Here is a 10782-nt window from a genome sequence, read left to right as displayed (position 1 = left end):
CTCCTCAATCAGGGCTGTTGCGCCTCATCTCATGATCCTCCGCTCCTCATCCCCCCTGAGCAACACGCCTTCACCTTCGTGAAGGGGTCCTCCATTAATAGAGATTTCAGCCCATCGTCTGGTTCCTTGGCGGCCGGCGTAGGTTCAGTCTTATGAGCAAGAGCCGTGACATCACTTTATGACATCATCACTGAGGATCAGTGTTGGGGGTAGAAGGGAAGACTCTTGCTTAGGCGGTGAATGAGAATCGGGTTTTACAGAATGTAGGGAAACAGTGGATGGATCAATCCAGAAGGAGGCGGTAATGTAACATAAAGGATGCCAACTGCCATAAAACACCACAGAAGAAGAAGTGTTGGGGGTAATGCATAACACTATGTCAAGTATGTCATTACTCGTTACTTACCTTACATACTTACTGATGACATATGATCAGTGATTTTATGACATCACTGATGATGTAACTAATGAACACAGGAGGGACAAACAACAGGATCGGTTAAACTGACTAAACTCCGCAGCCAAGCTCTCTTTATAACTGTTCAGTCATGTTCAGTCAGGTGGTGTTGTGGCCCTTAGTGGTGTATGTCTCCATCCCCGTCCTCGTCAAGCTGTGTCCGACCCTCATGGCCAAGCTCATCTTCCTTAACTGGAGGCCGTACTTCATGGACCTTTGGCGGCCCCTGGACCACGGCTTGGACCACACACGCAACTTTTACCTGGAGCCTGAAGCTGGAGTCAAGATAGGAGTCTGGCACACAGTCCCTGCCCAGATGTGGCAGGAGGCGCAGGGAAAGGGGAGAGACTGGTACGACGGCACGCTGAACTCCACACACCCCATCATCCTGTATCTCCATGGCAACGCAGAGCCCAGAGGAGGAGAGCACAGAGTTGAGCTTTATAAGGTCCTCAGTTCATCAGGCTACCATGTCATCGCATTCGATTACAGAGGCTGGGGCGACTCGGACGGCAGCCCGTCTGAGGAGGGCATGACATCAGACGCTCTGTTCCTCTATGATTGGCTGAAACTCCAACTGCAGCAGCAGAAACCACTTTACATTTGGGGACACTCTCTGGGGACAGGAGTCGCCACAAACCTGGTCAGACGGCTGTGTGACCGCGGAAGTCCTCCTGATGCACTGATCCTCGAGTCTCCATTCACCAACATCCGAGAGGGTGCGAGGAACTATCCGCTCTCTATCATGTACAGATACCTGCCGGGTTTTGATTGGTTCTTCCTTGATGCCATCACAGCCAATGGCATCCGCTTCGCCAGTGACGAGAATATGAATCATATCTCCTGTTCCGTGCTGATTCTTCATGCTGAGGATGATTGTGTGGTTCCTTTCCACCTGGGCAAGAAGCTCTACAACATGGCTGCTCAGTCTAAAAGTCTCCGCGGTCACAAGGTTCAGTTCGTTCCCTTCTCTTCGTCTCTCGCCTACAAGCACAAGTTCATCTACAGGAGCCTGCAGCTGCCAAACATCCTCAGTGATTTCCTCGGCAGGACGTGTCCCGACGCTTATGGCTCATTTCCACCACATGGTACTGCATAGTACGGCTCGTCTCAACTCTGCTTTACTCAGACTTGATCTGAAGTAGTGTCTGCTTCCACCGCAAGTAGTACTCGCTCAAAATGAGACCATCGGCTAGGAGATTGGATATTTCTTTTTTATTTACATGCCTGCGTACTGTACTGCACTGCATAGCGGAGGACGGGGGCTACGCTACAGGGAGAAGAGAAGCCGGCTGCCCGGCCAGTCGCCAAGGAGAACTGCGGCTTCGGCCTAGCGGAGCCACGGACTTTCTCTCTCAAAACAATTGAACACAACCGTCATGTTAAGGCTGAGCAAGGAGATCGATTTTATTTCACCAGAGAGCTGAAGGCAGCAAGACAAAAAAGCCTGCTGGAAATAACAGGACAGTTTGGGAAATAACGTTACACACAAACACGTCTGCAGTGTTTTCACGTCACCGTATGGTACCGGGTCCACAGCCCTGGAACCTCGACAGAGGTGGTTGAAAAAGTACGACTCAACCTGGGTTGTCCTGGTTTTTGATCAGTGGAAAGCTACAATAAAAGCTAGTTGAGCCGGGCGGAGCCTCGCCAATACCAGCAGTGGAAATACACACACACACACACACACACGATTCCTTTACCTTAGCATTACACACACAACACACACACACACACACACACACACACACACGTACGCACCCATACGCCCACACACACTACCCTGGCATGGCATCAGAATGCATAGGGTTGTCAAGACTATAGGTCACGCTATTGTTGCACTATGCAAATATCCTATTTATACTCATTCTGTAGGCTGGATCAAACTCATATGGTAATATGGCAGTATACATGCACAAGGGCGAAATTTCCATAGAGATGGTGTGTCCCCTCCCTTTTCAAAATCCAGATTTTGTACCCCTCAAACAGTGCCAGTGGAACGAGCAGAATAGAGCAGTTGGTGAGGCTTATGGGTATTGTAGTAAGTGTTAGTGAATCATATGCATCTAACAATAAAAAAAAGGCTTATTTTACAACACAGAGATTGACATATTCGCAATCTGAGGATCACAGATTTTAATCAACAAAAGTTGGATGGGTCACTTGAGAAAAATAACTTTTTGAATCACTGCCATGACTAGCCAGCTCTAGCCTATACATATTTCTGAGCTGTAGTATTTATTTTTCCACTTACAGTATATTTATTTTATTACTATATTTGTCATTTTTGAGACGATATCCCACACTCACCCTTGCACATCATTTCAGGATGTAGTCGCTGTATTTTATTGTATTACACACATACTTGCAATGATATTTACAATCAACATGGGTGTTACTATTTTAGTCAGTTAACAGACCACCAACCCCCCCCCCCGAGAGAATGACGTGCCATGTAGAGTTCAAGAGAGGAGATTTGGTGTGTTTAAAGTCTGCCTCTAGAGATGGAGGGGGAGAGAGAAGGGGCAGAGGTTAGCAGAAATAAGTCGAAACGGGAGGTTCCTGCACGCATAGACCAAAGAACGTGATCCCAAATCCACCTTGTCAAATGTCATTTCACACGGACACGTCTCCGACTGCACTGTTATGCATAACTTATCACCGACAGCGCATGCTGCAAAAGCTGAACAATCAGTCTAGCATGTTAAGTAGAGAGGCTTAAAAACACATCACGCTATACATGTTCTAGTCAGAGGCTCAATGAGCTGAACACTGAGCAAAAAACACGCTACACGCAGCCAGAACTTTCTGCTGAAAGAACCACTAGACCAGCGTGTCGGTGGTGGAATCTCCCAAATCTGACATCCTACCAAGCAGATTAAGGCAGACATTTATGACCACATTCATGCATATCAAGTGATGACCTGTGATGGTGTTTGAAGCTGGAAGTTCCTCTCGTCAACTGTCAATGAGGAGCTGGAAGTCATCTTGAGCCGGATGATCATGCGTTGTTGTCAGAACTCATAGGTTTCTTGTGCTTTAACATAACGTTTAAGGATACCCTGCTCATCTTTTCAAACATTCCCATAAGGGAATGTCTTTGAGTGTTGATAGTCCATCTTCCCATCTTTTTTCCCCTGCCCTCTGGGATTGTTGGACTAGTAAGGATCTGTGCAAAAAGCATCAAGGATGTTTAGTATAATAACGTTTGTCTGTATCAATCTTATGCCTTTGTCGACAAATATATTTCCCAGTCTATTCTATAGGCCTACAGTATTCAGTCAGTGTCTTCCACTGGCTGCAGCAGAGCAGAGTCTGCAGGAGAGCTCGTTGTGTGTCTCTGCTCACAGTGAAAACACCTACAGTATACGCATGAATTATTCATTCCCAATGCAAACACAGTGACATGCAAACATGTTTTTCAGTTGCATTTTATAGCAGTCTGCTTGCTCTCTGCTCCCTAAAGACAGCTTGCATTTGCCTACAGAACATAAAAGCACATCCCGGTGTCATGCCGAGTTTTGCACCCCCGCCAAGAATTGCACCCCCACCATATTTTGGGGCTGTTTTAACTTAAAAACAGGGATGCAAATCTCGGCAGGTACAAACCGCCGAGATTTGCACCCCCTCCATAAAGCCCGGAGAGACCCCCTGGTCTCGAGGTCATCTGTACCCGGATTTTAAGCACCAAAGTCGGCTTCCATGAGCCAGAAGAGAGCCCCAGCATGGAAGTCACCTCCACGCGGATCTAATGCATCAAAGTCGGTCTCCATGAGCCAGGACAGACCCCCTGCTTGGAGATCACGTCTACCCAGACAATTATATCATTTTTAAACAGTTAAGTTTCGGTATAAATCATTACAATATGCTCCCGGAAGGTGGGGATGCAATTCTCGGCGGGGGTGCAAAACTCGGCATGACACCGGACTGCATCGCATGTAACAAGTCCACCAATCGGAAAGGACGATCATGCACATTATGGCAAAAGCAAAAAAAATAAAAAATAATAATCTTCAGCCAATGGCTGGTCAACTTAACGTTTTTGTGTGTGTGTGTGTGTGTGTGTGTGTGTGTGTGTGTGTGTGTGTGTGTGTGTGTCAGTGTGTGTGTGTGTGTGTGTGTGTGTGTGTGTGTGTGTGTTTACCATATAGCTTCAGCTCATTTCACTTGGCACTAATGAACAAAGGGACAGATAACTATACAATGAATCCATATGAGTGCAGTGTTTAAAGAACCCCCCAGAATTGAAGCACCACAGATTCTTTCAATTAGGAAACTCCAAATATTTATGAACTGAACATTTCCTCTCTGGACTCTGGAACCAATGGGAATGTTGTGTGTGTGTGTGTGTGTGTGTGTGTGTGTGTGTGTGTGTGTGTGTGTAGGAAGGGGGGGGGGGGTGTTATTGATCCCCTGGGCCTTTGCTTCATTTTATTTCAGCTCTGCCACCATCCCTAAAAAGCACATCTGTTCAACATGACATTTTTACGGCGTGGCCACTAGGGGCCAAGGCGTATCCGTATGTATGTCCGTCCGTCCGTCCGCACGAAAGAATGAAAGTGGCATGAAAGGTCACCGGAAGAAAGTGTTCGCAGGTCACTGATGCCGTCATACAGTTAGTTCTATGTCCCCACAAAAGTGGAGGCCAGGTTGCCAGGATGATGTCATACAGTTCTAGATGGCTCGGCCTAGTGGCCAGGTCGCTACTAAGTGATGTCATATATCACCAATGATGTCATAATGCTGTCATGCATGTCAGACCCAACGTCTTAAGTCAGCACGCTTCCAGCGACGGAGGGTTTGAATCACAAGTCACATTTCTGGGTTCCGCTGACAGGAAGCCTGCGGCAAAATCTTATTGGCTGGGCTGTTATGGAAGTCCGGCATGCTGTCCGTGGTTGGTCAATTCATATGTCTGTCACATCTCTTTTTTTGTCTTAGGGGGCAGGCATTAAAGGAACACTTCGCCGATTTTCAATGCTGAGTTATGTAGCACATAATCTCACACATATTTGAAAATGTAAACAGTTTTGCAGTCATTAATTTAGTTTGACAGTTATTGAGAGTTGATTTGAGTAAAGTTGTGGACCATTGATGTCATTTGTGCATGAATGACATCACTGATCCACAACTTTACTCAAATCAACTCTCAATAACTGTCAAACTAAATGAAAGTCTGCAAAACGGTTTGTAGTTTTTCGGATATGCGTGAGATTATGTGCAAAATAAATTAGCATTGTTTTTCAGTGGATTGTCCCTTTAACCACTTTTCAAGAGTTGTGTTCCAGACGTAGAAGTCTAGGGGCGTATAGTCTACGTTCACACCCGAGCAACTGTAAGACAGAATAGGGAAGCAGGGGATGGATAAATCCAGAAGGAGGCGGTAATGCAACATAAAGGATGCCAACTGCCATAAAACACCATGGATTGTAATGTCACCAGTGATGTTACTCGAGCAATTGTAATGTCATCCGTGATGTCATCGGGCCCTAGTGGCCACGGCATCAAAACTTGACACCGTCAACGTCATGCCGTTATTAGACTGCGGCTTTTTAGCTGCTTTTTACCAGCAGCTCTGTTGTCATTCTGTTGATTGGGCCACAAAAAGGTCACCACCCTGTCACGGCCACCATTTTTGCCTAGAAGGCTGAAATTTGGCATGGAGGTCAAGTGTGTGTGTGTGTGTGTGTGTGTGTGTCTGTGGTCATGCCATTTGAGGAAATGCAGGGTGGCAGAGGCAGAGCAGGGCTGCCCCTGTCATCCTGTATTTCGAAAATCCGCATGTGGTCACACCTATTGCGAATTCACGCTTGTTTTTTTTAAATCTGGTCCAGTCACAAAGCAGCAAAACATCAGTATCCTCAAAACAACATACTACCTATTATGAGAGTTAGTTATGTGTTAAACAACGATGGCACTTTACAGATACAACCTGTCCTCACAAGGAAAATGACAACGGCTGGGTTTCCCAAAAGCTTCTTAGCGCTAAGAAGCTTCTTTAACCCTTCTTAAGGCCCCCTTAAGAAGCAAACGCGTTTCCCAATTGCTTCTTAGCCTAAGATGATCTTTCGTTACGAAGGCATGTGTTTCCCAAAAGCTTCTTAGCGCTAAGAAGCTTCTTTGACCCTTCTTAAGGCTCCCGTAAGAAGCCAACGAAGCCAACGCGTTTCCCGATTGCTTCTTAGCCTAAAATGATCTTCCGTTAAGAAGGCTGCGTTTCCCAAAAGCTTCTTAGCGCTAAGATGATCTTTCGTTAAGAAGGTTTTGTAAGAAGGGTCTGGGGCATTCTTAACACCTTCTTAATGACGAAACACTGACAGATCCAGCCGCGTCAGGCAAAAGGAGATACTTGTGTCCACTGTTCCTCTTGTGTTTTTCCCTTTTTCCTTTCTTTCATGCACCCTTTAGTGTTTAAAATTAGGGAACACTTGAAAATCTCCCCTGTATGTATGGTTACTTGTGTTTTAAATGTTTTACGTAGATAATATTCCTCTAATCAGAATGGATTCCTTTTATAATAAGAATCTTGTGGATTTATATAGCACCTTTCACAGAACCCAAGATCGCTTAAATCCTGTAGTGTTTCTCGCAATTTTGTTGTATGCTGTGTATATAAAGCAATTTGAACTGCAGTCCATGTCTGAAATAAATAATGTTTAATAGAAGAAGTTCTTGTTTAACATGACCACGATTAGGTTATTCTACAACAGTGTTTCTCAACCACTGGGTCGTGGCCCACTGGTGGGCTCAGAGTGCCATCTAGTGGGCCACAGAGGACCTCTCACATCGAGATGGTGGACAGCTCCAGTTAAGATGCTTCTTAAGAGCCTTTTTTTTCTTTTCTTCTCTTCTGTTAAGAAGGCGTTTGGGAAACACTTCTTTGGAGCCTTCTTAACTCCTTAAGAAGCTTCTTAACTCCTTAAGAAGCTTCTTTGTTGGGAAACTCAGCCATTATTGGTTGGTTAAAATGGCTAATGTTTACTAATGCGACCTCTTGTGGTCGTGTGAGTAGGTGCGCTGCGTGCACTGCATACAGTTAACACAATTAGAAGGACTTTTCTGATCATAAATGTGTTTATCTGTTATCTCTTTGCTGCCTACAATATAGATAGCCTTATGTCATCGAATTGTGGACATAATCATAATCTAACAATAGGAATATTCAAAGTTTGGTCCGAGAGACAAATGGGGGTAATGTGTACTAACTTAGAGGTCCTGATATGAAAAACGTTGAGAATCACTGATCTAAACTAGGATAGGATCATAAGACATTTGGATAAACTTACCCCCCCCCCCCCCTTCATCAGTCAATGCCACCATCACAACCACACCCACTCCTTACTATACTGCACAGAAGTTTCAAGTCTTTAGATACGCCCTTCTGCAGGAAACTGGCACAAGATTTGTCCCATGCATACATTATCTTCAAATGATTATGGACATAACGATATATAGTCTTATTCTGTGCTCATGTGTCACATTCCCAGAGGAGAGGGCAGAGTCTGCCAGCCCAATAAGGAAGCACCGTAGGAATTGAGACATGAGCGTTTCTCAGTCATACCCTCCACCGAACACACACACACGAACACACACACGTTCTTACCATGACAAATAGCCTGTGACGTGCCTCTGTGAACATGGCACGGAAGGGTCCACTCCCTCTCCCTACAGGGCTGATAAGGCAGAGTAGAGTCAAGTCCTTTCTCTGGATGGGAATGCTGCCACTTCCAGAGCCTCCAGTGACTGATTGAGTGAGTGATCTTACCGTTCTAGCAGTGGTCAAGAGCAGGGTGGTAATCAAAACACAACACATAAGTATTACATGAGTTTCTGTCTTTTGTTAGATGCTCGCAAAATACTCACAACAGCTATCAGCAGATAGCTGATAGCTTCTTCGTGCTCCTTTCCGGCCATGGAATGTATAAATTGAAATTTGTCATGTTATTGGTGTCAAGCAATATCATGATCGGGACAAATAAATAAATGAAATTAAACAAATAAATGAAATACTGTATCTCTGAAACTATAGCAGAGCAGAATTCACGGTTTAAATTTAAAGGACGATTTACTTTCCAATGGGTGAACCATGGAAAAAACTGACATTGGACACAATGTCAGACATTGGACACATTGTGTCCAGACACGGGCTTCTTGGAGTGTGAGAATTTGTTTGCAGGTCAAAAGGTTAATTGTGGTGATGCGTTTCTATATAGAGCCCAGCCCACACAGAATGAGAAGATAGAAAGAGTGGTACAGTTTTAACTGGAGAACTTCATAAGAGTGTGACATGAAACCAAGCTAGTGAGCAGCGAGTGCTAGCGAGATAAATAGGCCTACAGCATACAAAGTACAACACAAGCTCTTTATAGGAAAATAACAAATTCCTTGTCCGTTGTGATAACCTTGCATCATGTTCATATTTGTATTGCCAAGTGGGAACAATTTAGAGAGTTCTGCTCCGCTTATGGAAAATCTGAGATTCCCTTGGATGCAAGTCTGACATGTTTGGCGTTTGAGTTATTCCGAAGAGGTCTTCTGGGCTTTTGAGGGAGCGGGAGCAGGAGAAGAGGAGGAGAGGAATCCATATTAATGCAATAAACTTACACCATCCGTGTTTATTCACATGGTTTCCCTCATGTTTAAGAGGCAGATCAAATGGGCGCATCAATTATAAATCGTCCATAAATGTTACTGATGTGGGGCTCGCTCTCTGGATTGTAGAATAACTCAACTCTATGGCTCCGGTGGGCCTTTGGACAAACACGTGTGTGATGGTGGACAACAAAGGCCAAATGCTTCCCCTGCTCCTGGCATTTCACGGAGATGATTCTGAAGCCAGGCTCTCCCAATCCATACCAGACACACACACACAGCTGGCTTCACCAGACCCCTTCAGTCCACAGCAGATACATTCAACTTCTCAGTGCAAGTATCCCAGTATCCTACAGGCCATCCCATTCTACTACAGTACACACACCTCTTTCTTTTTCTTTTTGAAGTTTATCAACAGTATACAATAGGCCAGTGATTCCCAAACTGTGGGCCGCAGCCCCACTAGTGGGCCGTGGAGGTACTGCAGGTGGGCCGCGAATGGTCTGCCAACACTTCGTGGGTAATCAAATGGCTGTAGCAGGGTCATTTTTAAAGCTACAGTGGAGATCCTGTTATCAGAAGAAACTAGAAGACCAAATCCATCCATTGGTACCAAGCATAATATGCTAGCATGTCGGGAAGGGGGCTAGATAACGCTCCAAACGTAGGTTAAATTTTGGGCATGGGAAAATTACTTCAAAGGGGTTCCTTGACCTCTCAGCTCAATTTATCTGAATGAAAATTGGTTCAGTGGGTACCATAAGTCTCCCCTTTAGAGATAAGGTAGCATTTTTCACAGCCTAGCATTAATAGCTTGTGGATTGATTTCAGTTGTTGCTCATCACATTTTGTCTCAACAAATGTGTTATGCATGCAAATACTTCTGATGAGTAAGGGGGGAGAAAATGTTGGCAATGTGCTTTTGGGTATTTTGCCAAAATGTTTTTGTATGTGGATGGATTAGATTAATTTCCCTTATGCCCAAGTTCTGCTAATGAAATAAAAAAATATATAATATAAAAAACATATAGGGAAATGCATCATCTTAATCTCGTGTGTTGATCAGAGTTGTGATTAAAGGGTTGGGTGGGCCGCGGCATCCTTAAGTTTGGGAACCCCTGCAATAGGCTATCTCTATTTCCAAGACTTTTCAGTCACTTTTATCTTCACCGATCTCTTGGATTTGACTTCAGCTCACGTATCTCACTTTGGGGTTTCAGAGAATAACATCACACACCCGGGAGCCTAAGATCTCCTCCTCCTCGACTGAGCGAGGTGGACGGGGGGGGGGGGGGGGGGGAGTGATGGCTCACACATGTGGCTGTGAACAGGCATCTCAGAGAGGCTTCATTTCAAACACGTGGAGGAGGAGGAGGAGGAGGAGAGCCTGTGGAGGGACATAAGGCATGACTGGGTGTGTAAATACACACAAGGTGTTGATGTAGTGCCGAGCGCGTACGCACAACACACACACACACACGCACGCATGCACACACACACACAGACACACATATACACACACACACACACACACACAGACAGACAGACACAAACACACACACACACACACACAGGCAAACAGTACCGTATATACCCTACCACATGTGCAACGGTGTCCTCAACATCCTTTTTCATGCTCTATCATGCTTAACGTCATAGATATCCCAATACAAACCTTTAGACCTGGATTTTATGGGGCTGTGAAACAAACATTTTCTTACCTGCCAGGGTAA

The 10782-nt window shown here is 45.1% G+C and overlaps 1 pseudogene across 1 annotated transcript; it reads left to right on the top strand.

Annotated features, from left to right (window-relative positions):
- Nucleotides 1–548: 548 nt before the first annotated feature.
- Nucleotides 549–1556, top strand: LOC310780543 (lysophosphatidylserine lipase ABHD12 pseudogene; annotated as a pseudogene). Its single transcript has one exon. The product of its transcript is annotated as a lysophosphatidylserine lipase ABHD12 pseudogene (transcript).
- Nucleotides 1557–10782: the final 9226 nt, after the last annotated feature.

The sequence above is a fragment of the Poromitra crassiceps genome (assembly GCF_964638095.1).
Source record: "Poromitra crassiceps genome assembly, chromosome: 8".
In the NCBI taxonomy this organism is placed as follows: Eukaryota; Metazoa; Chordata; class Actinopteri; order Beryciformes; family Melamphaidae; genus Poromitra; species Poromitra crassiceps.
The sequence above is the reverse complement of the archived record's forward strand: the minus strand, read 5'-3'. Positions and strand labels throughout refer to the sequence as shown.